Source organism: Pleurodeles waltl, chromosome 5, assembly GCF_031143425.1.
Source record: "Pleurodeles waltl isolate 20211129_DDA chromosome 5, aPleWal1.hap1.20221129, whole genome shotgun sequence".
In the NCBI taxonomy this organism is placed as follows: Eukaryota; Metazoa; Chordata; class Amphibia; order Caudata; family Salamandridae; genus Pleurodeles; species Pleurodeles waltl.
Genome location: NC_090444.1, coordinates 1342117323 through 1342144584, shown reverse-complemented (window position 1 = coordinate 1342144584; position 27262 = coordinate 1342117323). Strand labels below are relative to the sequence as shown.

Sequence of the window (27262 nt, the reverse complement as noted above, 5' to 3'; positions counted from 1 at the left end):
TTTACAAATCAAATCAATTGTGTTTGGTTTTTCTTCTCTTCTCTTTTTTTTTAAAAGCAAGCCCAGAAGCCAACAAAATTGATGGGCATGGGGCAGGTGTGGTTAAAAACCCACAGAGGGATTATAGCAGGCTAGAGCGCTTGCGCGCTCGACACTAAAAAGCATGTTTGATTTAAAATTCTATGCCATGAGGTGGGCTTCAGTTATGCAGAGCCAAAATGCAACATGAGCCACAAAGGATATGTGCCTATTGCTGTTTCAGAGAGTCTCTGAGTCTGGCGTCCTAGTCAGTCCCTGCAGCTACTGCAGCTTGTGACATTTGGACAGACAATAGGACATGTCTCCGACTCTCTTCATAACTGGGTGTCGGATATTCTCATCTGGAGTATGCACTCAGGTGACTCTCCAAGGGCCGGCATGGTGTCCCATGAGCTTGGATGGTGGGATAATTAGAAATGGCTGGCTTGTGGGCCATGACATTGGTATTCACAGTGAATCCCAGAGCAGTCGGGCTTGGTGCCCAGTAGACACTCCAAGCCAGATTTTTCAGTCAGCACACTACTGGATATTCGTCACTGGCCTCTGTGGTACTATGGCAGTCAACGCCTCGCAATGTTTAAAACCAGCCATAATGTCAAGAAAGAGCTTTTGGCAGTCCTCCTATAATAACTAGTTTTTATTTGGTTGCAAGTCACCTGTTATTAAGACACATTGTAAATAACTGGTATGCCTAATTCTGAATGGTAATTCATTTACAAACATCATGATGAAAGTTCAGATAGCGTTGAAAAACACCAAGCAGAGCTCACTCGACTGGTAAGTGGCAAACGTTTATCTCACTAAAGTAATTTAACGACATAAAAAAAATTACACAAGCTTTCCACAAACTACTTTGAAAGAGGACATATCAAGTATAGCTACAGAAGCTTTTCCACAAATAAGACATTGTTAAAGGTTTATCTCCAGCTGTCTCTGATCTAATTAGGACATGTATATGGGTGTATACTTGATGCAATAAAAAATAATTTTACACTAGCACGAGACAGATTACTGAAGATGGGGAAGATCCCTATGGCCAATGCTTGCACTACAATGTACACATTGGGTCATTTTGTCACACATTATGGGAGTGCCCTGAGATACAGAAGTACTGGACGAGTATACTGCTAGAACTAGGGACCATATTGGAAAGAAGAGATCCCACATAATCCCAGGTTATTGCTTCTGGGAGTTTGGGGATATAGCGACCTACAACCTGGAAATTGATGTTCTGTTCGCTGGGCCTGGTGGTGACAAAGAGTAACATAGCACATGTGGGGGTTCAGCCGATGCACACCAAGGAATTGTGGATTGCAGGAATGGATGTCTGCAAGGGAGCTGAGCAGGTGGTATATACTCCTGAAATCTGAGAGAATATGGGGCAGAAGGAGGGACTTTTAGAAGTAGAGAGATGCCAAACGTCTCAAGGATGAGGCATAAACTCCGAACACTTAATCGCAGCGGAGCGGCACATGGGGTTATTAAGACCCCCGCCCCCCCCAACACACACCATTCACTCCTGACTGCCAAGATCGTCAGGGTGCAACTCTAGCCCTACAAAATGCCTCCTGGTAATTGTGCTATCATCATGAGTATATACAAGACACCTCCATTGAGAAGCGCTTGAGCTACTGGTAGCTCGCAAGCTACCTGTAAGTGACTTTCTTGTGTACAGCCCAGCCTACTAACTTAGAAGGTTTTGCTTGGTTGAATTAATATATGTGTACCAAATTTGAATGTTAGATGAAAATGTGTTTTTTCAGAATTCATAAGCTGATGTTTGGAGAAAAATGGTTGACTTTCAAAATATATTTACATCTGATATTTGAGTGATAGGTCATGCAGTGTTTGGGAGATTTATTACTAATATTTTTAACTTGCTCCCATGGGTACTGCAGCTGACTGATATGTGTTACCCATGTAGAGGCATTTTGCATTGACAGAATATTTTTTACATTACTGCTAACAGCCCTGCATGATGCACCGAGGTGATAGTGGCAGGTAATCTTGCATATGATCACTATGTTACCTGCCTGATATGGCCACTTTGAAACTGGAATATTGTGAGTAGCTCTGGATGATTTTCATTGAACAAAAGTATCTCTTATACCAGAAAAGGCTGGAGACAATTGGTAAATACTCATTTTTTTATGTATAAATTGCTCATAAAAAAGGTGTTGACAAAAAAAGAAATTCTTGCACGTTCATATGGTGCCTCACATCATGTTTAATGTCTTAAAATTATTTTTTGGCAGCCTATGACAGGTTGCATCCTGAACCTTGTTGTTTAAATGTTTTTAATTGCGTACAGCTTTCCCAGCATGGAACATTTCAGGCTTCAACAGAAAAGGAAAGGCTAGTTGAAGGTTTGCCCGTACAAATAACACATGACAAGGGGGTGCTTAAGTGTTTGCTGTCGACAAATGCAGTATTCCATTTTAAAGCTTGTCAAGCAACATAGTTAATATTCCTTACCTTTGTGCCAAGTAGTATTCATCTAAGCTGCATGGATTGCAAGTTGTTCTTGTTGTGTACAATGCTCTTAATTAGCCATGGCTACTTGGCCAACAACACATTTCATGCTTTGATGAAACTACAAATTCCAGAATGCAAATTAATATTTAGGAGGAAATACTGGCCAAAGTATTACATAGGACATGAGATCTAGCTGTGCTTCTGCCCCTGTGCTCCAGCCATCGTGCCACTCCCCAATGTGTTGGGCATTTGTGGACATCCATGATGAAATGGTGATTATTTACATGCATAGAATAGTTCAGCTGATAATCAATGCCTGGTGCTTTGGTCTTGTTACATGTTTAAAGCTGCCACTGCCACTAATTTGCTACTATAAAAACTGGTGTTAAAATTACAAAGGCATTGAGGTAATCCACAAATGTGTCATTAGTGAAATGGTAAGCTGCTTATCTTATTGTACTGCCACGCCTACAAAGTGACCCCATGTTAAATGTGACAATTTCAGCAAGAGTGAAATTTATGCCAATACCACTTTGCATCTTGGGACACATAATTCTGCTTTTTACCATTAAAACTATGAATGAAAAAATATCAAGAAAAATGTGGTTGGCTAAAAAGTAAGCATTGTCTTATTGCACATTCGTTTGGCAGCTTTCTAAATCTGCCTTTGTATTTGTTACCGTGCTTAGTGACAAACATTACACTCTGTAGCTCACCTGGGTAGGGTTTGTGAAAAAGCATTGCTTCTGTGGTTGAAAAATACTGTGAAATATATTAGTTTTCACTAATATTTCTTTATTCAGACTGAGGATGGAGTAGTTTAAAAATGTTACATGTTTATCCTCGTAGAATGTGTGCCCAATGAAAGACACTCCATTTGCCCTGGTATCTTTCTCATGATTTAAAGTGACCTACATTGTGTCTGAATGCACAAGCCTGCATATGTACTTTACATGCATGGGCATGGAATGCTGTTTTTCAAGGTGTGCTTGATGCATGCACCATTCTGTAGTTAATGGCGTGCCATCACCACCCTTTAAGGCCATTGCTTCCTTTATTTTAGTCCCCAAGTTTACATTGGTGGGTTTGGTGAGTTAGTGCCCATGAAATTCAGATTGTTTAGTCACTGTGCAGTGCAGAGTTTGTATCACTTTCCCTCCTATCTGCCCCTCCTCTACCTGGTGAGTTGGATACACCACATTGCTTGTTAGTAGGAGTTCTCAGACACCCCCCTCTACTTATTGTATTATTGAACAAGCTAAGCCCTTGGAAGCACCAATTTTCAAGTGCTGGGAAACAATTGGATAGGTTCTATATCCCTGGAAGCACTGCATTTCAAATGCTGAGAAACCGTTTAGTTGGTGGTGTGAGCTACAAAAAAATATATTTAATACTGAAACTAGTTTAGTTGGAAATGTTTTCCCTTCTGTCAGATATATCAAAACGTGTGTACTGCTATATGGCATCTTATGCCTTCGATAGACTAGCCATCAGCATGGCAGCCTCTTCTTAGAGAGACTGCCAGAGTTGGTGTTGGGTCCTGCAGCACCAGCTGAGGGACGCTGCTAGCTCAAAACATGCTTTGTAATTCCTTTTTTGACGTGGTCTCCCCTCCTGCATGTATCAAAAACGGAAGCCCCACTCACTCTGTCGAGGAGACTTCCATTCCACAAGTGTAGTGGATATTAAAAGATCCTGAGATATCCATTGCAGCCTAAAGTTAAGATGAGGCAATGACAGTGGTTTACTCAGTCATCTAAAAAAGGATTTATAACCATGATTGGCTGCGCCAGAGTTTTAGGAACAGACTGTTAAAGTGCTTATGCTCAGCAGACCTATGGAAATAAATTTTAACAGCGACCACTACTTCAAGCAAGTGTGACCGTATGTCCATTTTCATTGGTTCGTTAGGACAAAGATCTCAAAGAATTCCCTCCTTATCCGGTTGCTAAGTCTGCATTAAACTTTGGCACACATTGTAGGCCTAAATGAAGCACCAGCTGATCCTAAAAAAATTCTGAGACAACAATGTTCAGTGCAACTTGATCCAAAGATTCAAATGGAGTAATTAAAAGAGCTGATGAAACAAGAAAGAAAGGAATCCGAGACGAGCCAAAATGTGGCCCTTTGGTCATAATAAACCAAAACCACAGAACAAATGTGTGGTCAAGGTTTCAATGGAGTGTATGTTCCTCAAGAGCCCCAACAGACTTTAATTTTTGTCCACTGTAAACCTCCATCAAAGACTTCCTGTAAAAATTGTAGTTTCACTCAGGAGCACACCATACAAGAGGAAATTATTAAGATGGTCTCCTTTTGGTAAACGATGCCCAATGTATTTAAAGTGGATTGACCTCGAGCAACCTGTGCGGCTAGAGACCGAGGAAAAACCTCAGTTCAGAAGCTTTCTTTTTCTGACCTTTACATCAACAGCCTCTGATCTTGACAGGAGGCAGAAGAAAGAGGAAGATGATTTAGAGGACAAGGACTAATGACAGTATCCTTCCTTATCCATCACCATCTGTCAAATATGAAGGAATAAGGTCTCCTTGGCCAGTAGGTAGATACCACAGTCACCTTTGCCTTGTCCCACTGTATTTTGTCCAGACATTTGGGAAGGGGATGCATCAACTGGAATGGAAGCAAGAAGTCCTCTAGCCACAAACTCCAAAGGGCATCTGTCTCCAGAGCTAATGGATCCTGAAATCCTGAGAAGAATCGAGAAAGCATGGCACTGTGACTAATGCCATCAGGCCTAGCAACGGAAAGCCCATTTGGTGGTTATATATCTCTTCTTAAAAACTGTAAAGGCTAGCTAGTGCTGACTTCTCACAGGAGGGAACATCTGATTAAGAGTAGCCTCCTGGGTGTTCCTTTCACAAATGTGGTCTGCCACCAGGAACAAAAAGTAAATATTTGCTATTTAGAAAATAGATTTATCTAGATGTATCAAACTAGATGTATCAATGAAGGGGGACATCTTCAGAACTTGCAATTTAAGTAGAATCTTGCCACCATATTATTGATGTGGATTACCAGAGCTGACCCCTGGACCTCTGGGAGAATGCCTCTCAATACAGCTGTGATTTTCCTACTGTTGAATGAATGTCCTCTTTCCCAAGCTCACCACCGACCCTGAATTGTTGCTGTTCTATTGCTGTTTCATTCCAAACTGATGTCCTCACGTTAAATATCACATGTGCTGAAGGATATGGATATTCTGACTTCAGGCTGAATGATAATTGTGAAAAAGTGAACTATTAGTTGGAGTGGCTAGGAGACCTCAACTAACAATAATGGCACTATTTTATTTCAGGTCCATTGAGGGTTCTTTAAATCAAACCTTAGCTCAGTCGTCAGTAGGTGTGGCACAGAGCAGTGAGGTTTAGCTTAAAGGACAACAAGTGTAGAGCAGTTATCAGTACCAAAACAGTCAATCAGTAAGAAAACGTCATAATAAAAATCCCAATCCAATTTATAATATAAAAATAGTATTCTTTTATGTTTAAATAGGCAACAAAATGACAAAAATCAGATGAAGGGAAACAGATTTATGATTTTGGCAGGTTTTTCATAAATCACTGCTTTTCATTCCAAAGTGTTTTTAAAAGTTGATGAATCACTGATTTGCACTCTGAGGGGATAGTCTATGAGCCTCGAACACAAGGATCCAGGGCAACGTCAGTGTTTCAGGCTGATTGTTATGGAAGCTAGAGTTGTATGTGGTCACCGGGTTGCTCCTAGTCAAGCTTTTACCTATGAACGTAGAAACTTTTCTGGTTCTTTTTCTGGTTGATTGGAAGGGTACTTGATAGCTAGAAGCCAGCATTGGGCTTGACATATACCAACAAGAGAAGTGCAGTAGTCTGGTTGTCTTGGTTCTCAACAACGTTCAAGGCTATCCATGAACTGGTACGTAGCGGTAGTCTATAGGCCTCTGAATTTGTGTCTAAATACATTTACCTTATGTCTTGCAAGTTGCAGTCTTGTGGGGAGAAAGAGCACATTCTAGCACCAGCTAAGGGTCCAGGACCTGAGAGGCACCTCTTGGGGGACCAGGGCTCAATCTCATGACTACATCCGGGAAAGCTAGGACAAGTCTAGTGGCTACTGGTCAGCTGAACACTTTGCAGATCCCATTAGCTTTTGTGTCCCTGAAATGGAAAAGGAGGCTAACCAGCCAGTCTTGGGAGTCCACCCACTGGCCCTTAGCACAGATGGGAGCAGGTCCAGCCCTTGGAGTCTCTCATCATAAACTCAACATTAGGCATAGTCTTTCTCTTTCTGAAGTTCTGTCTTGGTTCAGCAGGTGCAATTTCCTTGATGTAGCCTTTCTTTCTGATTTGGCGGATGCAGTCCTTCTTCTGTTCTTTCCAGGAATTCTGAGGCTGGAAGTCAGAGGCGCCACTTTTATGCCAATTTTGAGTTTGTTGGTGACAAGGAGCCCTTAGCCAATGGGGCTACAATTCCCATGCAGCAGCTCTACCCCTCCTAACATAATTTCCTGTGGGTGGACACTAAAACCCACAGTAAATCAGTGCCCAAACCCAAATCCAGATGTACTGTGGGTGGGCATCTGATCCTTCTTCCTTGGGTCAGAACTATGGGCACACCTCAGGTACATCCAATATAATTAGCCACCCCTCCTGATAAACCAGTTCTGCAGCAGCCCCCCCCCCTTGAGAAGATGCTAGCCTGTGTACCTGCACAAAGGAGCAGACAGGATGAGGGTTAACTGGCATTTGCCTCTTAGAGGCAGTAGCCCCTTAGAAGCTTGGCAATCTGTGGCCACCACCCATGGGCAATCCTGTCAGTTGGAGTTCAAGCTGAAGTTTTTGACATGGCAAAAGGGTTTATTTTGCCATGTCTGGTGGCAGTTTAAAAGCTGCCCGACTAGGCTGCACTGGCAGACCTAGAGGCCTGTTTTCACTTTGTCATTGTTGTGGTGACACAATAAGTGCTGCAGCCCACTAAATACACTTAACTTAGTATCCATGGGTAGATCTTCCACCATTTATTAATTAAAGACGTATTCATAAGTTAAATTTGCCAATCAGGGATTGCAGATACCCAATTGAGGGGTCAGAGCACATGCACTAGGGCCTGGTCAGCACAGCTCAGTGCACTTCAGAGTCAAAAAACAAGCAGCATCATTCCAAAGATTTTGGAGGTGACCTTACAAGAGGAGGCGCTTTCTTACTACTGTAACCACCGTAGAAGATAACAGCAGATCCTCCTTGTTAGATGGACAGCACTTTAAAACCTCTTAAAAGTGGAGCCCAGAGCCATATGATATGAAATCTCAATGGCCTATAAGTGAAAACAAAACAGAGTAGGTCAAATTCAGCATCACTTTGCAAGGAGCCTAGCTATCTCCTTGTAGAAGCATTATTCACAATGTCTCCCTGCACTTGTAGCTGTCTGTCTAAAGCCTAGTCTTTCTGTAGAAAATGGGTTAACTGGTGATGTAGCATGATCTCATGGTGGGTGGCAGACACATCATCTTTGTCTGTACAAAACCCAGCACCAATATATTCCAGACTGAGTAATATGAAAGTGGAATTTTGAATGGGTGATCAGGAAACTGTGCCTCTAGACCACAAAATGCACAAAATCAAAAGGGGAGTAAACCACTCCAGTCTTATTGCCAGAGTCTCACAAGTTTTGTCTCGGAAACCCTCAATCACTAATTACCACCTTCTGCATATATGATCACCTCTGGGGGGCCATAATAGGTAGTGTCCTCGTCTGGTTACTCACCTGGGTCTTCACTTCTCCACGTGAGTGACGCCTCCAATAGGAGGGAGAAAATATGGAAAAACATGTAAGTGGGGTCTGTGCAGGAAAGGGGTTAACATTTCCTCCTATACCTATAAGGAGTAAGTTTATTGTGGGATAGCAGTTAAGATTGAATTGGTGTGGGTGATGTTTTGCAGATGTATTTCATTTCCTAAACGTCACACAAAATGGTCAACATGTTTCGGGCATAAATGACCCTTAGGGTCAGTAGTCCTAAATGAGGACTTTATAGATCAGATCCCTATTAGTCATAGAAAAACAGTGCTATGCTCATATAAGTACAGTAACTTTCACATCTTCATTACTCTTATTTAACCATTCTTATTGTCACAGGGGCAGTGGTTGACTTTAACCTGTGAGGAAACAAACACACAATGGAGGTCAGTACAAAAACAGTTTGCACGCAAGTTATTTATTCACCTGTTGTCGCCTCCATCTTGCACCCGAAGTGTAGCTAAACACTGTAAACCCCATTTGTGCACGGTAGCCAGAGAGTGCACTGCACAGGTGTCATATTAAAGACGAATAGCCTGACTTGGTCTGCAAATTGCACTACTTAATGGCTGGACTTAATGTGTGTAATTCCTGTAAACCTTGGACATGCGTACATACAGCCACTGCTTCTGCTCAGGTCCCCATTGTGGTGCCTTGTATTTCATTCTTTAGCATTAGCCTCCTTTGTCGTTCACCTTCTTCAGACTCCCATTCAGAGTGCTCCATGTAATTATCCTTTTCACCTTAACTGTCAAGTTTGGTGTGCAGACTGGTTGTTCATATTCCAGACACCATCATGTGTCCCCACGTTCTTTTAGTCCTGATGAGACCCCACACTATATAGGGGATAGAAACATTATTGATAGATACAAACTAGCTATTAGGTCATTTTGATGCATACATGGGCTCATTTCAATGGCTAATAATTTTTCAGTGGGGTGTTTTTTTTTTTTTTTTTGGGGAAACATATATTTTGTATCACGTCTGTATAACTGGTATGTCAAATTGTTTTTCTTTCTGTTCCTTTGTTAATGTGGGACACTGAACACATCATGTTTTGTATTTATGAATATATACAGTAACTTTCAAACCCAGTGACTGTTTTACTTTTTTCCTTAGTATTGACATCCGTGGACAGTATTACTGTATTTTATTCTGCCTTTGTGCTTGTCTATATATTTCTGTATATCGTTTACCCATATACATCTCCAATGAGACCCACTGTTCTTCTGTTAAAGTTTTTCATTACTGTATTTCCCTCATGACTTTAAGTAATAAGGGCATTATTTTCTCTCAGTAACATTGCCTTGGTGAACTCACCCATCTATTACCAATAACTCTGACCATACCAGCCTAAAGCTACACATCTGTTTGTATTAAACGTATTCTGTCAGCCATATAGCAACTGATCCTTCACACTAGTCAACTCAGAACCCATCTCTACTCTGTTCATCCATTCTTCCTTAGAGATGGCACCCCTAGAAACCTGATCCACATTTGACTCTAACAAATCTTCTTTATTAATTTCCATTGGTGCATCTAATGGTAGCTTCAGCAGACCGTCTGCAGCAACATCCCTAACTTCAAAGACATATTTAATATCAGAAGTATTCTTAAAGACAGAACAACTACTTTTCAAATGTGGGAGTGGCTGTCTCTGCAGTGTTAACTCAAACAGAACACCCCATAAAAATGTCCTAAAGTACTGAATGCTCCACCAACATGCCATTGGTTCTTTCTCAATAAGTGGATAGCTACTTTATGCACCTCATAAAATATGCTACGCAATGCTACAGCTCTCTCCTCTCCTTTAATTAACTGCAATAATTTAACACCTAAACCATACACAGTGGCATCTGTTATAATAAGTGTTTTAAACGTGGGATTGAAAGGTCTCAATATATGTACATCAACTCTGTTTTCTCTACTTATAAACGATTCTTGACACCCCTGGTCCATAGAAACTTCTCTTTCTTCACGAATGCTGAGCATTAGTCTTTTCAGAACAATGATGAATAAACTTGCTAGTATTCACTTAAATACCAAAATGATCTGAACTGGTATTTGTTCATAAGAATCAGTGCATCATTTATAGCTTTAAGCAATTGCAACTTGGGTTTTATGCAATCGCCATTAATGTAAGGACCCAAATATTCCACCTTGGCTACTCCAAATCGACACTTGTCTGGTTGGACAGTAAGATCGCACTACTTGTTCTAGTTGAGCTATCATTTCTTTTCATCATATGCTGAAATACAGCTGAAACTAATCTAAATGGCATTCTACGATACCTAAATGCACCCTCTGGTTTGTCCAAAGATGCTCAAACAGTCTGACGACTTGATTACTCCCCCTTGATACAACATACGTAGTTCTTATTAAAGCAAGTCTCTCTATATCAAAGGAACTTTTCTCATCTTATATACTTTTGATACAGAACCTTGTTGCAAAATCATACGATGGGTAAAATCCTTCAGTTTTACAAATTTTTGTTCAAAACCTTCATGAAATTCTCCTTTCCATTTGTCTGTGTCAGATAAATTCATTACTACCACCTGATAAGGATGGTTCCGATTCAACACTATTCTGAGATTTTTATTCTTCCTAACCAAGTAAAAGTCTTCCTTTCCTAACTACGCATATCCTAACCTCTGCCAACCTACCTTCAAACTCCATCTTACCCTGAAACTCCAGCTTACCTTCAAAACACACCAATACAGGTAACTTCACTCCACAGTAGTCTACAGTCGATCTATTGGACTGTTGGAGTGTTACCTTGCATTAACTTGTAAAGCTGCCAGTCAACGTATATGGTGAGCCTGATTCAGCCCACATCTCAACTATTATTCTCATGATATGAGTGCAGAATTTATGTGTATTGCATTGTTCTACCGTATTAAGATTTGTGCAGCAACATGGGTCCTCTTTGTTAGGACTGTCGGCCTTAGGGTGATAGTCCCCCAAACGTTTTGCCTTTTCTTCTTCTGTTTTTTTGAATTTGGTTTTGTTGCCCTTAGAACTCTATTCACTTTACTATTGCTAAACAGTACAAAAGCATTGTGTGCGCTCCCTCAAACATTTGAAAATTGGCTTACACCTGGTGGCATATTTAATTTACTTAGAAGTCCCTAGTAAAGTGGTATACCAAATTCAGAGGGATGGTAAGTTGAATACTGCCGATGAGCCTGCAGCAATTATTGTGCCACCCACTTATGTAGCCTCTTAAACACTTGTAGAGCAGTCGAAACTGCCAATTTGACTTGTCAAAATAATTCCCTTGCTAAGCCTAAAACTCCCTTTTTGTTATATATGTCACCCTTATGTAGACCCTAGACATTCCATAGGGAAGGCTCCATTGTATTCCCAGTCTGCTTGACTTTGCTGCAGCTCCTGCTACGCTCTTCTCTGCAGCACCAATGCCTGTTCAGCGTTTTTTCGTAGAAGGGGGATCATGCCTTCTATTGCAGCCTACAACTTAGTCTTGCTGGAGATTTTAAACTTCCATAAGAGAGACTAAGGCGGTCATTATGAACATCGGTGGTCCAGACCTCCATATTATGTTCATGTCAGGCCCGCCCCAGGTGGAACCCCGCCAGGCTACTGCCACCAAGCAGTCTGACAATGGTGGAGTTTCTTATCCGAAAGGGCAGCGCTGCCCGCTGAATAAAGAACCTGTGTCCACCAGCCTTTCCTTGGTGGTTTCCCCCTCCGGGAAAAGGCTTGCAGAATGGGGGCCCAGGGGCCCCCGTGCACAGCCCCGTTGCGCATGTCACTGCCTGATTTACTGGCAGTGATATGCGCGACGGGTGCTGCTGCACTTGTCGCACTGCTACATTGACGATGGCTCTATCTGGATCCAGACCCAGCATTTCGATGGCCTGGCGGAATGTTGATTTTTCGGCCAGCGGGGTCCTCATCAGGCTGGCAGTCTGTGTTTAGACTGCCAGCCTGAACACGGATCCTGCCGTGTTCATAATGAGGGCCTAGGTCCGGACTTAGAAATCTTCACTGGAACTGCAGATCTCCGATGTCGCCTCATCCTCGGATTCTGTCGGCTGCTTGCCCAGGGGAACTTTATCTTGTCAGGCACACCGGACTCAATCCACTTAGTGTATCCAAACCATGCTCCATTGTGGTGGGCATAACTTTCAACATTGATCCGGTCTCGCGCGACTAGGTGTTTGTGAATGGTGCTTTGATGTTTTAGGCTCTTTTTTTACGCCTTAAACTTTGAAAAGTTATTATACTGATTGGATTTTGTTGTTTTGGTATTAGAAATTTTTTTATGTACTCTTTCTAAATTAGTTTGCAGTTTTCATATGTTACGTTTTCACTTTATTACTGTTTAAGTGCTGCGTAACACTTAACCGTTTTTCTATAAATTAAGCCTGGTTGCTTTTGTGCCAAGCTACCAGAGGGTAAACCATAGGTTAACTTAATGAATTTTTGTGGTTCACACTAACTGAGATTGTGGCTGTTGCTTGAGTAGGATTTCTCCCTTTCTCCACCCCCCAACAAAAAATCCAATTTCTCATTCTCTTTATTTAGGGTAACCTGTTTATAAGTTCTATTTTGTTGTAATGTTTTCAAGATTAATAACTACTAGAACTTCATCATCCTCACGGTTATCACCCTGAAGCAAGTGCACACAATAACATTTGATAAGCCTTTTGATTCTTCTTTGACAGTAGCTTCACACGCACCAGATAAATGTCCTATTTTCATTTAGTTATAACACTGGACATTTTTAGCTGGACAGTTGGAAGACTATGCAGGATGTTGAAACTACAATAGCTGAAACATTGGGACTTTTTCTTGTTAGAACTATTACTTCCCTTAATGTTAGTTTGGATAACTTTCTTCTTTACCACTACACTCAACTCTGAGTTCTCACCATTAGCTAATTTAACATCACAATTACACTATGATCTTTTCGGATTCAATATTTTCAGATAAGTGGATGTGCTTTCCATTCTCTTGGCACTAGCAGTTGCTTTTTCTAATATAGGTTCTTCTTTAAAACGTAAGCTTTTCTTGTAGCTTTGTTTATGGTTCTGCTCATAAGTAGGTTTCTAACAATGCTATCTCTCAAATCTTTAAATCTATATGTACCTGATAATAAACAACCAACTAGCTTATTGTCCGGTACTTTCTCCTGCATGTTGAATCCTTGAAAAAAATGTGTTCTTCCACAATTATATGCTGTTTCTTACCATAGTTCCTTTGTAATGCCTCTAAGGCTTTATCATTTACCATTATCTTTCAGGTCCATATCATCAAATTCGGACGTGTCAAAATTAGGTAGACTTTTGAGTACTTTTCTACCCCCAGTACTCAAGTTGTGCTTTAACATAGCTAATTTTCTTCTTGGCATAAAAATATCACTCCTACTACTTCTAAAAAAAAAAAAAATATCTTGAAAGTTTCCATCCAATCATCCTATGCCATAATTGGAACACCTGGGTTTTGAAAACATTTAAGTGGAGCTACTATTTCCATGTTAGAAAATCTGTGATAGTTACACCAAAATATTAACCAAAACAAATACAGTAGATACCTTAGGTTTTTGGAAGGTTGTAAATAGAAACAAAGTAACCCGATAAAAATAGTCATTGTTGTCACTTTTTGTAGTGAATTGCTGTTTAGAGAATTATTAATATACTGCAATGCTCTTTTGAAGCCCTCTTTCTGTATCTGGTTTTTAAGTAGCTTAATAGAAGTCATTTTTCTGGTGTTTTTTTTTATTTTTATTTGTATTTTTTTTTATTGCATCATTAAAGGGGCACTCAACAGTGTGTGAGACAATGCAGGCTGACGAGGACTTTATTAACACGTGTTTCCCTGCAACTGAGCAAAACAGGTTGTTATGCTTTTCTTCAAACTAAGAGGAAAATGACGCCAAGGAATGCAGCACTGCTAGTTTGAGTAATTAATTTATTAAGGTACTTCCCAGATAGCAGATAAACACACACAAAGATATGAATATGAGCATGTCACTTGAATGCAGTAAAACATATGTAACTGCTAAAATACAGCAGTTAATGTCAGGCATAAAAAGTACAATGCATGTACAAGCAATTTGTGTGTGTATATATATATATATATATATATATATATATCACCATCAGAGTTTCTCCGCTGAGAACCTAATCTAAAAATAGGGCGGCCTCGGTGCTGCGAAGGTGGAGAACCTTCGCTATCCATTTCAACAATCTTTCTCCACATGAAGAAATGCACCAGGCCAGTTTCACAGCGCTATGAGGCATTGTATTTCATTTTCAAACAAACAAATGTTCTTCCCTGACGCGTTTCGGCTGACAACACAGCCTTAATCATAGGTGCATTGTTTTTCAAAAAGAAAAACCACGTGATGAAATCAATCATACTTTTATATTGTGGCCTCAAAGTCACAGAATCTCTTTGTTGCAATGAGTGCACTTAATTAATATCACGTGCATAGTAGTCTGATTTTTGTGTGGATCAAAGTACATTGTCATTGTGATTATCCCACGCTATTCACATATTCCTTTGTAATGTCATATTCTCATAATATTTGGTAGCAAACTTCATTATACACGTAACTTATATATAATATAACAAATGCATCACCGTGGTGATCGATTCCAACATCATTCTAGTGCCAACTTCAAGCTGTGAAACCCTAGACAGCTGAGACAGGAGAAACCTTCCACAGTGGGATTTGGTTCTGGGTAGTGCGTCCACCCCCTAAATTAGTACCTTCTACCTCAGCACCAAGCTTCCAACCTTATATGCCTTAAACCCAAGAAAAAGGTTCTGGCGACCTCCCCTCTTCCCTTGTGTAAGTTATGAAGTCCAAGTTGTGGCTGTACTGGGTCTGCGTCAAACACGCAAAGGAATGGGCCCTGCCCCGATGCGCATTCTAGAGGCAGAGGAGAAGTACTTTTTCAGTGGAGAAAACATTGTAAACATTACCAAGCTAAGACTGTCTTATCATGTCTACGTTCACATCCCCCTTGTTATGTCCTTGCACAGTGCAACCCGGTGCTGGTGGGGGAAAAAGGGAAAACTCATTCAGTATAGAAAACAAACCTTGTGGAAAAATAACTGCACTACCGATGTGACGGCATCTGAAGCTAAGCTAAGCACAAAATGGAGTCAGTGGTCAAGATGGAGCCAGTGATTAAATACAGATAGCATTACACTACACCACTTGACCAGTCACTCTCATATCATATTGGTCTAAAAGTAACCCTTTTTGGTCTAAAAGTTTCAAGCGGGCTAGGTATGCATTGTACACAGCAACATAGAATTATTATGTAAAGCACTATGACTACTCCACCTAGAATAGTGTGTAATTGCCCAAAATCAGGCAACCACCTAAATAACCAGTCCCACAACCCTTTATTACATCTTGTTTTACTCCTTTCATCAATTCATGAAAAGGGTCAATGTGGGACGGAATAGAGGTAGATTGGTCTGATAACTTAAAGCAACGCATGTCTTCAAATTCTGAGCAGCCATGATCATGCTTCAAGAGCAACTAGTCAATGACTGCCCTGTTTTGCAGTGCAACTTTTCTGGTGCCTCGTATATCCACTAGTAATTCGTCCAAGGCTGTGGATGGTGCGGGGGGGAGCTGCCTGTGGCAGAACAGAAGAGCTGGACACTGTCCATGCCTTCTCTGGGTAGAAGGAAGAGGCAGAGTCCTTTGCCTTCTTTGCCTGCCCCCGCCCGCCCCCGAACGGCCACGAACGGCCGAGCCTTATCTATAGGCCTAAGCTACAGGGCAACAGAGTCCTGGGTAAGCGAGGGCGAGGTGCCGGCCACTTGCTGCCAGGGTGCTGTCTAGGGTGGCCAGGCCTCCCGACCAAGGGGCTGGAGGCAGTGGACAGGAAGGGGAGGGGCATGCAAAAACTAGAAACTGGGCAACGTGGGTATGCTAATGGACGCATAATGAGGCGACTGCTGAGGATTCTGGGAGCCGGAAGTCCCCCGCCCCCGACGCCAGGGCCTCTTTTTCCTTTTGTCACTGGCTGAGCTCTTGCCAAGAGATGGGGAAAAGAGGCGAAAGGCCCGTGAACGGCCAAGGAAAGGACGGCGCCAGCCCGAGTCAGCCAGGGAGACCGGCCGGTGAGGTGAGAATTCTGGCCCCTCTTCGGGTTATCGCTTCTCGGCCTTTTGGCTAAGATCAAGTGTAGTATCTGTTCTTATCAGTTTAATATCTGATACGTCCTCTATCTGGGGACCATATATTAAATTGATTTTTGGAACAGGGAGATGGAATAGGAGCTTGCTCTGTCCACTCCACGCATCAACCTGGTATTGCAGTACCTCCAGGAATGGTGCACCTCCCCACCCGGGGAAACACATGCTGTTGAAAAAAAAGATGCAAAAGGAGCGTTTCACTGGCTTTCTGTAAAGTGGCGCTAATGTCTTTGGGTGTAAATAAAACCAACCTGGCCACTTTTTGGCAGCCGTGTCTTGTTTTATTTATTGATTGATTGATTTAATTAATTATTTATTTCGTTTTAGCCCTACCGCGTTGGTAAGACAGGAAGGAAAGAAGGAAGGAAGGGGGAGAGAGAGAGAGAGAGAGAGAGAGAGAGAGAGAGACAGGGGGGGGGGGGGGAGCTGCCTGTGGCAGAACAGAAGAGCTGGACACTGTCCATGCCTTCTCTGGGTAGAAGGAAGAGGCAGAGTCCTTTGCCTTCTTTGCCTGCCCCCGCCCGCCCCCGAACGGCCACGAACGGCCGAGCCTTATCTATAGGCCTAAGCTACAGGGCAACAGAGTCCTGGGTAAGCGAGGGCGAGGTGCCGGCCACTTGCTGCCAGGGTGCTGTCTAGGGTGGCCAGGCCTCCCGACCAAGGGGCTGGAGGCAGTGGACAGGAAGGGGAGGGGCATGCAAAAACTAGAAACTGGGCAACGTGGGTATGCTAATGGACGCATAATGAGGCGACTGCTGAGGATTCTGGGAGCCGGAAGTCCCCCGCCCCCGACGCCAGGGCCTCTTTTTCCTTTTGTCACTGGCTGAGCTCTTGCCAAGAGATGGGGAAAAGAGGCGAAAGGCCCGTGAACGGCCAAGGAAAGGACGGCGCCAGCCCGAGTCAGCCAGGGAGACCGGCCGGTGAGGTGAGAATTCTGGCCCCTCTTCGGGTTATCGCTTCTCGGCCTTTTGGCTAAGATCAAGTGTAGTATCTGTTCTTATCAGTTTAATATCTGATACGTCCTCTATCTGGGGACCATATATTAAATTGATTTTTGGAACAGGGAGATGGAATAGGAGCTTGCTCTGTCCACTCCACGCATCAACCTGGTATTGCAGTACCTCCAGGAATGGTGCACCTCCCCACCCGGGGAAACACATGCTGTTGAAAAAAAAGATGCAAAAGGAGCGTTTCACTGGCTTTCTGTAAAGTGGCGCTAATGTCTTTGGGTGTAAATAAAACCAACCTGGCCACTTTTTGGCAGCCGTGTCTTGTTTTATTTATTGATTGATTGATTTAATTAATTATTTATTTCGTTTTAGCCCTACCGCGTTGGTAAGACAGGAAGGAAAGAAGGAAGGAAGGGGGAGAGAGAGAGAGAGAGAGAGAGAGAGAGAGAGAGAGAGAGAGAGACAGGGGGGGGGGGGGAGCTGCCTGTGGCAGAACAGAAGAGCTGGACACTGTCCATGCCTTCTCTGGGTAGAAGGAAGAGGCAGAGTCCTTTGCCTTCTTTGCCTGCCCCCGCCCGCCCCCGAACGGCCACGAACGGCCGAGCCTTATCTATAGGCCTAAGCTACAGGGCAACAGAGTCCTGGGTAAGCGAGGGCGAGGTGCCGGCCACTTGCTGCCAGGGTGCTGTCTAGGGTGGCCAGGCCTCCCGACCAAGGGGCTGGAGGCAGTGGACAGGAAGGGGAGGGGCATGCAAAAACTAGAAACTGGGCAACGTGGGTATGCTAATGGACGCATAATGAGGCGACTGCTGAGGATTCTGGGAGCCGGAAGTCCCCCGCCCCCGACGCCAGGGCCTCTTTTTCCTTTTGTCACTGGCTGAGCTCTTGCCAAGAGATGGGGAAAAGAGGCGAAAGGCCCGTGAACGGCCAAGGAAAGGACGGCGCCAGCCCGAGTCAGCCAGGGAGACCGGCCGGTGAGGTGAGAATTCTGGCCCCTCTTCGGGTTATCGCTTCTCGGCCTTTTGGCTAAGATCAAGTGTAGTATCTGTTCTTATCAGTTTAATATCTGATACGTCCTCTATCTGGGGACCATATATTAAATTGATTTTTGGAACAGGGAGATGGAATAGGAGCTTGCTCTGTCCACTCCACGCATCAACCTGGTATTGCAGTACCTCCAGGAATGGTGCACCTCCCCACCCGGGGAAACACATGCTGTTGAAAAAAAAGATGCAAAAGGAGCGTTTCACTGGCTTTCTGTAAAGTGGCGCTAATGTCTTTGGGTGTAAATAAAACCAACCTGGCCACTTTTTGGCAGCCGTGTCTTGTTTTATTTATTGATTGATTGATTTAATTAATTATTTATTTCGTTTTAGCCCTACCGCGTTGGTAAGACAGGAAGGAAAGAAGGAAGGAAGGGGAGAGAGAGAGAGAGAGAGAGAGAGAGAGAGAGAGAGAGAGAGAGAGACAGGGGGGGGGGGGGGAGCTGCCTGTGGCAGAACAGAAGAGCTGGACACTGTCCATGCCTTCTCTGGGTAGAAGGAAGAGGCAGAGTCCTTTGCCTTCTTTGCCTGCCCCCGCCCGCCCCCGAACGGCCACGAACGGCCGAGCCTTATCTATAGGCCTAAGCTACAGGGCAACAGAGTCCTGGGTAAGCGAGGGCGAGGTGCCGGCCACTTGCTGCCAGGGTGCTGTCTAGGGTGGCCAGGCCTCCCGACCAAGGGGCTGGAGGCAGTGGACAGGAAGGGGAGGGGCATGCAAAAACTAGAAACTGGGCAACGTGGGTATGCTAATGGACGCATAATGAGGCGACTGCTGAGGATTCTGGGAGCCGGAAGTCCCCCGCCCCCGACGCCAGGGCCTCTTTTTCCTTTTGTCACTGGCTGAGCTCTTGCCAAGAGATGGGGAAAAGAGGCGAAAGGCCCGTGAACGGCCAAGGAAAGGACGGCGCCAGCCCGAGTCAGCCAGGGAGACCGGCCGGTGAGGTGAGAATTCTGGCCCCTCTTCGGGTTATCGCTTCTCGGCCTTTTGGCTAAGATCAAGTGTAGTATCTGTTCTTATCAGTTTAATATCTGATACGTCCTCTATCTGGGGACCATATATTAAATTGATTTTTGGAACAGGGAGATGGAATAGGAGCTTGCTCTGTCCACTCCACGCATCAACCTGGTATTGCAGTACCTCCAGGAATGGTGCACCTCCCCACCCGGGGAAACACATGCTGTTGAAAAAAAAGATGCAAAAGGAGCGTTTCACTGGCTTTCTGTAAAGTGGCGCTAATGTCTTTGGGTGTAAATAAAACCAACCTGGCCACTTTTTGGCAGCCGTGTCTTGTTTTATTTATTGATTGATTGATTTATTTAATTATTTATTTCGTTTTAGCCCTACCGCGTTGGTAAGACAGGAAGGAAATAAGGAAGGAAGGGGGAGAGAGAGAGAGAGAGAGAGAGAGAGAGAGACAGGGGGGGGGGGGAGCTGCCTGTGGCAGAACAGAAGAGCTGGACACTGTCCATGCCTTCTCTGGGTAGAAGGAAGAGGCAGAGTCCTTTGCCTTCTTTGCCTGCCCCCGCCCGAACGGCCACGAACGGCCGAGCCTTATCTATAGGCCTAAGCTACAGGGCAACAGAGTCCTGGGTAAGCGAGGGCGAGGTGCCGGCCACTTGCTGCCAGGGTGCTGTCTAGGGTGGCCAGGCCTCCCGACCAAGGGGCTGGAGGCAGTGGACAGGAAGGGGAGGGGCATGCAAAAACTAGAAACTGGGCAACGTGGGTATGCTAATGGACGCATAATGAGGCGACTGCTGAGGATTCTGGGAGCCGGAAGTCCCCCGCCCCCGACGCCAGGGCCTCTTTTTCCTTTTGTCACTGGCTGAGCTCTTGCCAAGAGATGGGGAAAAGAGGCGAAAGGCCCGTGAACGGCCAAGGAAAGGACGGCGCCAGCCCGAGTCAGCCAGGGAGACCGGCCGGTGAGGTGAGAATTCTGGCCCCTCTTTGGGTTATCGCTTCTCGGCCTTTTGGCTAAGATCAAGTGTAGTATCTGTTCTTATCAGTTTAATATCTGATACGTCCTCTATCTGGGGACCATATATTAAATTGATTTTTGGAACAGGGAGATGGAATAGGAGCTTGCTCTGTCCACTCCACGCATCAACCTGGTATTGCAGTACCTCCAGGAATGGTGCACCTCCCCACCCGGGGAAACACATGCTGTTGAAAAAAAAGATGCAAAAGGAGCGTTTCACTGGCTTTCTGTAAAGTGGCGCTAATGTCTTTGGGTGTAAATAAAACCAACCTGGCCACTTTTTGGCAGCCGTGTCTTGTTTTATTTATTGATTGATTGATTTAATTAATTATTTATTTCGTTTTAGCCCTACCGCGTTGGTAAGACAGGAAGGAAAGAAGGAAGGAAGGGGGAGAGAGAGAGAGAGAGAGAGAGAGAGAGAGAGAGAGAGAGAGACAGGGGGGGGGGGGGGAGCTGCCTGTGGCAGAACAGAAGAGCTGGACACTGTCCATGCCTTCTCTGGGTAGAAGGAAGAGGCAGAGTCCTTTGCCTTCTTTGCCTGCCCCCGCCCGCCCCCGAACGGCCACGAACGGCCGAGCCTTATCTATAGGCCTAAGCTACAGGGCAACAGAGTCCTGGGTAAGCGAGGGCGAGGTGCCGGCCACTTGCTGCCAGGGTGCTGTCTAGGGTGGCCAGGCCTCCCGACCAAGGGGCTGGAGGCAGTGGACAGGAAGGGGAGGGGCATGCAAAAACTAGAAACTGGGCAACGTGGGTATGCTAATGGACGCATAATGAGGCGACTGCTGAGGATTCTGGGAGCCGGAAGTCCCCCGCCCCCGACGCCAGGGCCTCTTTTTCCTTTTGTCACTGGCTGAGCTCTTGCCAAGAGATGGGGAAAAGAGGCGAAAGGCCCGTGAACGGCCAAGGAAAGGACGGCGCCAGCCCGAGTCAGCCAGGGAGACCGGCCGGTGAGGTGAGAATTCTGGCCCCTCTTCGGGTTATCGCTTCTCGGCCTTTTGGCTAAGATCAAGTGTAGTATCTGTTCTTATCAGTTTAATATCTGATACGTCCTCTATCTGGGGACCATATATTAAATTGATTTTTGGAACAGGGAGATGGAATAGGAGCTTGCTCTGTCCACTCCACGCATCAACCTGGTATTGCAGTACCTCCAGGAATGGTGCACCTCCCCACCCGGGGAAACACATGCTGTTGAAAAAAAAGATGCAAAAGGAGCGTTTCACTGGCTTTCTGTAAAGTGGCGCTAATGTCTTTGGGTGTAAATAAAACCAACCTGGCCACTTTTTGGCAGCCGTGTCTTGTTTTATTTATTGATTGATTGATTTAATTAATTATTTATTTCGTTTTAGCCCTACCGCGTTGGTAAGACAGGAAGGAAAGAAGGAAGGAAGGGGGAGAGAGAGAGAGAGAGAGAGAGAGAGAGAGAGAGAGAGAGAGAGACAGGGGGGGGGGGGGGAGCTGCCTGTGGCAGAACAGAAGAGCTGGACACTGTCCATGCCTTCTCTGGGTAGAAGGAAGAGGCAGAGTCCTTTGCCTTCTTTGCCTGCCCCCGCCCGCCCCCGAACGGCCACGAACGGCCGAGCCTTATCTATAGGCCTAAGCTACAGGGCAACAGAGTCCTGGGTAAGCGAGGGCGAGGTGCCGGCCACTTGCTGCCAGGGTGCTGTCTAGGGTGGCCAGGCCTCCCGACCAAGGGGCTGGAGGCAGTGGACAGGAAGGGGAGGGGCATGCAAAAACTAGAAACTGGGCAACGTGGGTATGCTAATGGACGCATAATGAGGCGACTGCTGAGGATTCTGGGAGCCGGAAGTCCCCCGCCCCCGACGCCAGGGCCTCTTTTTCCTTTTGTCACTGGCTGAGCTCTTGCCAAGAGATGGGGAAAAGAGGCGAAAGGCCCGTGAACGGCCAAGGAAAGGACGGCGCCAGCCCGAGTCAGCCAGGGAGACCGGCCGGTGAGGTGAGAATTCTGGCCCCTCTTCGGGTTATCGCTTCTCGGCCTTTTGGCTAAGATCAAGTGTAGTATCTGTTCTTATCAGTTTAATATCTGATACGTCCTCTATCTGGGGACCATATATTAAATTGATTTTTGGAACAGGGAGATGGAATAGGAGCTTGCTCTGTCCACTCCACGCATCAACCTGGTATTGCAGTACCTCCAGGAATGGTGCACCTCCCCACCCGGGGAAACACATGCTGTTGAAAAAAAAGATGCAAAAGGAGCGTTTCACTGGCTTTCTGTAAAGTGGCGCTAATGTCTTTGGGTGTAAATAAAACCAACCTGGCCACTTTTTGGCAGCCGTGTCTTGTTTTATTTATTGATTGATTGATTTAATTAATTATTTATTTCGTTTTAGCCCTACCGCGTTGGTAAGACAGGAAGGAAAGAAGGAAGGAGAGAGAGAGAGAGAGAGAGAGAGAGAGAGAGAGAGAGAGAGAGAGACAGGGGGGGGGGGGGGAGCTGCCTGTGGCAGAACAGAAGAGCTGGACACTGTCCATGCCTTCTCTGGGTAGAAGGAAGAGGCAGAGTCCTTTGCCTTCTTTGCCTGCCCCCGCCCGCCCCCGAACGGCCACGAACGGCCGAGCCTTATCTATAGGCCTAAGCTACAGGGCAACAGAGTCCTGGGTAAGCGAGGGCGAGGTGCCGGCCACTTGCTGCCAGGGTGCTGTCTAGGGTGGCCAGGCCTCCCGACCAAGGGGCTGGAGGCAGTGGACAGGAAGGGGAGGGGCATGCAAAAACTAGAAACTGGGCAACGTGGGTATGCTAATGGACGCATAATGAGGCGACTGCTGAGGATTCTGGGAGCCGGAAGTCCCCCGCCCCCGACGCCAGGGCCTCTTTTTCCTTTTGTCACTGGCTGAGCTCTTGCCAAGAGATGGGGAAAAGAGGCGAAAGGCCCGTGAACGGCCAAGGAAAGGACGGCGCCAGCCCGAGTCAGCCAGGGAGACCGGCCGGTGAGGTGAGAATTCTGGCCCCTCTTCGGGTTATCGCTTCTCGGCCTTTTGGCTAAGATCAAGTGTAGTATCTGTTCTTATCAGTTTAATATCTGATACGTCCTCTATCTGGGGACCATATATTAAATTGATTTTTGGAACAGGGAGATGGAATAGGAGCTTGCTCTGTCCACTCCACGCATCAACCTGGTATTGCAGTACCTCCAGGAATGGTGCACCTCCCCACCCGGGGAAACACATGCTGTTGAAAAAAAAGATGCAAAAGGAGCGTTTCACTGGCTTTCTGTAAAGTGGCGCTAATGTCTTTGGGTGTAAATAAAACCAACCTGGCCACTTTTTGGCAGCCGTGTCTTGTTTTATTTATTGATTGATTGATTTAATTAATTATTTATTTCGTTTTAGCCCTACCGCGTTGGTAAGACAGGAAGGAAAGAAGGAAGGAAGGGGAGAGAGAGAGAGAGAGAGAGAGAGAGAGAGAGAGAGAGAGAGAGAGACAGGGGGGGGGGGGGAGCTGCCTGTGGCAGAACAGAAGAGCTGGACACTGTCCATGCCTTCTCTGGGTAGAAGGAAGAGGCAGAGTCCTTTGCCTTCTTTGCCTGCCCCCGCCCGCCCCCGAACGGCCACGAACGGCCGAGCCTTATCTATAGGCCTAAGCTACAGGGCAACAGAGTCCTGGGTAAGCGAGGGCGAGGTGCCGGCCACTTGCTGCCAGGGTGCTGTCTAGGGTGGCCAGGCCTCCCGACCAAGGGGCTGGAGGCAGTGGACAGGAAGGGGAGGGGCATGCAAAAACTAGAAACTGGGCAACGTGGGTATGCTAATGGACGCATAATGAGGCGACTGCTGAGGATTCTGGGAGCCGGAAGTCCCCCGCCCCCGACGCCAGGGCCTCTTTTTCCTTTTGTCACTGGCTGAGCTCTTGCCAAGAGATGGGGAAAAGAGGCGAAAGGCCCGTGAACGGCCAAGGAAAGGACGGCGCCAGCCCGAGTCAGCCAGGGAGACCGGCCGGTGAGGTGAGAATTCTGGCCCCTCTTCGGGTTATCGCTTCTCGGCCTTTTGGCTAAGATCAAGTGTAGTATCTGTTCTTATCAGTTTAATATCTGATACGTCCTCTATCTGGGGACCATATATTAAATTGATTTTTGGAACAGGGAGATGGAATAGGAGCTTGCTCTGTCCACTCCACGCATCAACCTGGTATTGCAGTACCTCCAGGAATGGTGCACCTCCCCACCCGGGGAAACACATGCTGTTGAAAAAAAAGATGCAAAAGGAGCGTTTCACTGGCTTTCTGTAAAGTGGCGCTAATGTCTTTGGGTGTAAATAAAACCAACCTGGCCACTTTTTGGCAGCCGTGTCTTGTTTTATTTATTGATTGATTGATTTAATTAATTATTTATTTCGTTTTAGCCCTACCGCGTTGGTAAGACAGGAAGGAAAGAAGGAAGGAAGGGAGAGAGAGAGAGAGAGAGATGAGAGAGAGAGAGAGAGAGAGACAGGGGGGGGGGGGGGAGCTGCCTGTGGCAGAACAGAAGAGCTGGACACTGTCCATGCCTTCTCTGGGTAGAAGGAAGAGGCAGAGTCCTTTGCCTTCTTTGCCTGCCCCCGCCCGCCCCCGAACGGCCACGAACGGCCGAGCCTTATCTATAGGCCTAAGCTACAGGGCAACAGAGTCCTGGGTAAGCGAGGGCGAGGTGCCGGCCACTTGCTGCCAGGGTGCTGTCTAGGGTGGCCAGGCCTCCCGACCAAGGGGCTGGAGGCAGTGGACAGGAAGGGGAGGGGCATGCAAAAACTAGAAACTGGGCAACGTGGGTATGCTAATGGACGCATAATGAGGCGACTGCTGAGGATTCTGGGAGCCGGAAGTCCCCCGCCCCCGACGCCAGGGCCTCTTTTTCCTTTTGTCACTGGCTGAGCTCTTGCCAAGAGATGGGGAAAAGAGGCGAAAGGCCCGTGAACGGCCAAGGAAAGGACGGCGCCAGCCCGAGTCAGCCAGGGAGACCGGCCGGTGAGGTGAGAATTCTGGCCCCTCTTCGGGTTATCGCTTCTCGGCCTTTTGGCTAAGATCAAGTGTAGTATCTGTTCTTATCAGTTTAATATCTGATACGTCCTCTATCTGGGGACCATATATTAAATTGATTTTTGGAACAGGGAGATGGAATAGGAGCTTGCTCTGTCCACTCCACGCATCAACCTGGTATTGCAGTACCTCCAGGAATGGTGCACCTCCCCACCCGGGGAAACACATGCTGTTGAAAAAAAAGATGCAAAAGGAGCGTTTCACTGGCTTTCTGTAAAGTGGCGCTAATGTCTTTGGGTGTAAATAAAACCAACCTGGCCACTTTTTGGCAGCCGTGTCTTGTTTTATTTATTGATTGATTGATTTAATTAATTATTTATTTCGTTTTAGCCCTACCGCGTTGGTAAGACAGGAAGGAAAGAAGGAAGGAAGGGGGAGAGAGAGAGAGAGAGAGAGAGAGAGAGAGAGAGAGAGAGAGAGACAGGGGGGGGGGGGGGAGCTGCCTGTGGCAGAACAGAAGAGCTGGACACTGTCCATGCCTTCTCTGGGTAGAAGGAAGAGGCAGAGTCCTTTGCCTTCTTTGCCTGCCCCCGCCCGCCCCCGAACGGCCACGAACGGCCGAGCCTTATCTATAGGCCTAAGCTACAGGGCAACAGAGTCCTGGGTAAGCGAGGGCGAGGTGCCGGCCACTTGCTGCCAGGGTGCTGTCTAGGGTGGCCAGGCCTCCCGACCAAGGGGCTGGAGGCAGTGGACAGGAAGGGGAGGGGCATGCAAAAACTAGAAACTGGGCAACGTGGGTATGCTAATGGACGCATAATGAGGCGACTGCTGAGGATTCTGGGAGCCGGAAGTCCCCCGCCCCCGACGCCAGGGCCTCTTTTTCCTTTTGTCACTGGCTGAGCTCTTGCCAAGAGATGGGGAAAAGAGGCGAAAGGCCCGTGAACGGCCAAGGAAAGGACGGCGCCAGCCCGAGTCAGCCAGGGAGACCGGCCGGTGAGGTGAGAATTCTGGCCCCTCTTCGGGTTATCGCTTCTCGGCCTTTTGGCTAAGATCAAGTGTAGTATCTGTTCTTATCAGTTTAATATCTGATACGTCCTCTATCTGGGGACCATATATTAAATTGATTTTTGGAACAGGGAGATGGAATAGGAGCTTGCTCTGTCCACTCCACGCATCAACCTGGTATTGCAGTACCTCCAGGAATGGTGCACCTCCCCACCCGGGGAAACACATGCTGTTGAAAAAAAAGATGCAAAAGGAGCGTTTCACTGGCTTTCTGTAAAGTGGCGCTAATGTCTTTGGGTGTAAATAAAACCAACCTGGCCACTTTTTGGCAGCCGTGTCTTGTTTTATTTATTGATTGATTGATTTAATTAATTATTTATTTCGTTTTAGCCCTACCGCGTTGGTAAGACAGGAAGGAAAGAAGGAAGGAAGGGGGAGAGAGAGAGAGAGAGAGAGAGAGAGAGAGAGAGAGAGAGACAGGGGGGGGGGGGGGAGCTGCCTGTGGCAGAACAGAAGAGCTGGACACTGTCCATGCCTTCTCTGGGTAGAAGGAAGAGGCAGAGTCCTTTGCCTTCTTTGCCTGCCCCCGCCCGCCCCCGAACGGCCACGAACGGCCGAGCCTTATCTATAGGCCTAAGCTACAGGGCAACAGAGTCCTGGGTAAGCGAGGGCGAGGTGCCGGCCACTTGCTGCCAGGGTGCTGTCTAGGGTGGCCAGGCCTCCCGACCAAGGGGCTGGAGGCAGTGGACAGGAAGGGGAGGGGCATGCAAAAACTAGAAACTGGGCAACGTGGGTATGCTAATGGACGCATAATGAGGCGACTGC

The 27262-nt window shown here is 46.2% G+C and overlaps 11 non-coding genes across 11 annotated transcripts; all 11 read left to right on the top strand.

Annotated features, from left to right (window-relative positions):
- Positions 1 to 16451: 16451 nt before the first annotated feature.
- Positions 16452 to 16642, top strand: LOC138297551 (U2 spliceosomal RNA). Its single transcript, XR_011204150.1, has one exon. It is a non-coding gene; the product is annotated as a U2 spliceosomal RNA (small nuclear RNA).
- Positions 16643 to 17446: 804 nt separating this feature from the next.
- LOC138297550 (U2 spliceosomal RNA) lies at positions 17447 to 17637 on the top strand. Its single transcript, XR_011204149.1, has one exon. It is a non-coding gene; the product is annotated as a U2 spliceosomal RNA (small nuclear RNA).
- An 813-nt stretch (positions 17638 to 18450) lies between these two features.
- LOC138297548 (U2 spliceosomal RNA) lies at positions 18451 to 18641 on the top strand. The gene has a single exon (XR_011204147.1). It is a non-coding gene; the product is annotated as a U2 spliceosomal RNA (small nuclear RNA).
- An 815-nt stretch (positions 18642 to 19456) lies between these two features.
- LOC138297547 (U2 spliceosomal RNA) lies at positions 19457 to 19647 on the top strand. The gene has a single exon (XR_011204146.1). It is a non-coding gene; the product is annotated as a U2 spliceosomal RNA (small nuclear RNA).
- A 792-nt stretch (positions 19648 to 20439) lies between these two features.
- On the top strand, positions 20440 to 20630 carry LOC138297546 (U2 spliceosomal RNA). Its single transcript, XR_011204145.1, has one exon. It is a non-coding gene; the product is annotated as a U2 spliceosomal RNA (small nuclear RNA).
- An 812-nt stretch (positions 20631 to 21442) lies between these two features.
- LOC138297545 (U2 spliceosomal RNA) lies at positions 21443 to 21633 on the top strand. Its single transcript, XR_011204144.1, has one exon. It is a non-coding gene; the product is annotated as a U2 spliceosomal RNA (small nuclear RNA).
- An 814-nt stretch (positions 21634 to 22447) lies between these two features.
- Positions 22448 to 22638, top strand: LOC138297544 (U2 spliceosomal RNA). Its single transcript, XR_011204143.1, has one exon. It is a non-coding gene; the product is annotated as a U2 spliceosomal RNA (small nuclear RNA).
- Positions 22639 to 23447: 809 nt separating this feature from the next.
- LOC138297543 (U2 spliceosomal RNA) lies at positions 23448 to 23638 on the top strand. The gene has a single exon (XR_011204142.1). It is a non-coding gene; the product is annotated as a U2 spliceosomal RNA (small nuclear RNA).
- Positions 23639 to 24452: 814 nt separating this feature from the next.
- On the top strand, positions 24453 to 24643 carry LOC138297542 (U2 spliceosomal RNA). The gene has a single exon (XR_011204141.1). It is a non-coding gene; the product is annotated as a U2 spliceosomal RNA (small nuclear RNA).
- An 809-nt stretch (positions 24644 to 25452) lies between these two features.
- On the top strand, positions 25453 to 25643 carry LOC138297541 (U2 spliceosomal RNA). Its single transcript, XR_011204140.1, has one exon. It is a non-coding gene; the product is annotated as a U2 spliceosomal RNA (small nuclear RNA).
- Positions 25644 to 26457: 814 nt separating this feature from the next.
- LOC138297540 (U2 spliceosomal RNA) lies at positions 26458 to 26648 on the top strand. Its single transcript, XR_011204139.1, has one exon. It is a non-coding gene; the product is annotated as a U2 spliceosomal RNA (small nuclear RNA).
- Positions 26649 to 27262: the final 614 nt, after the last annotated feature.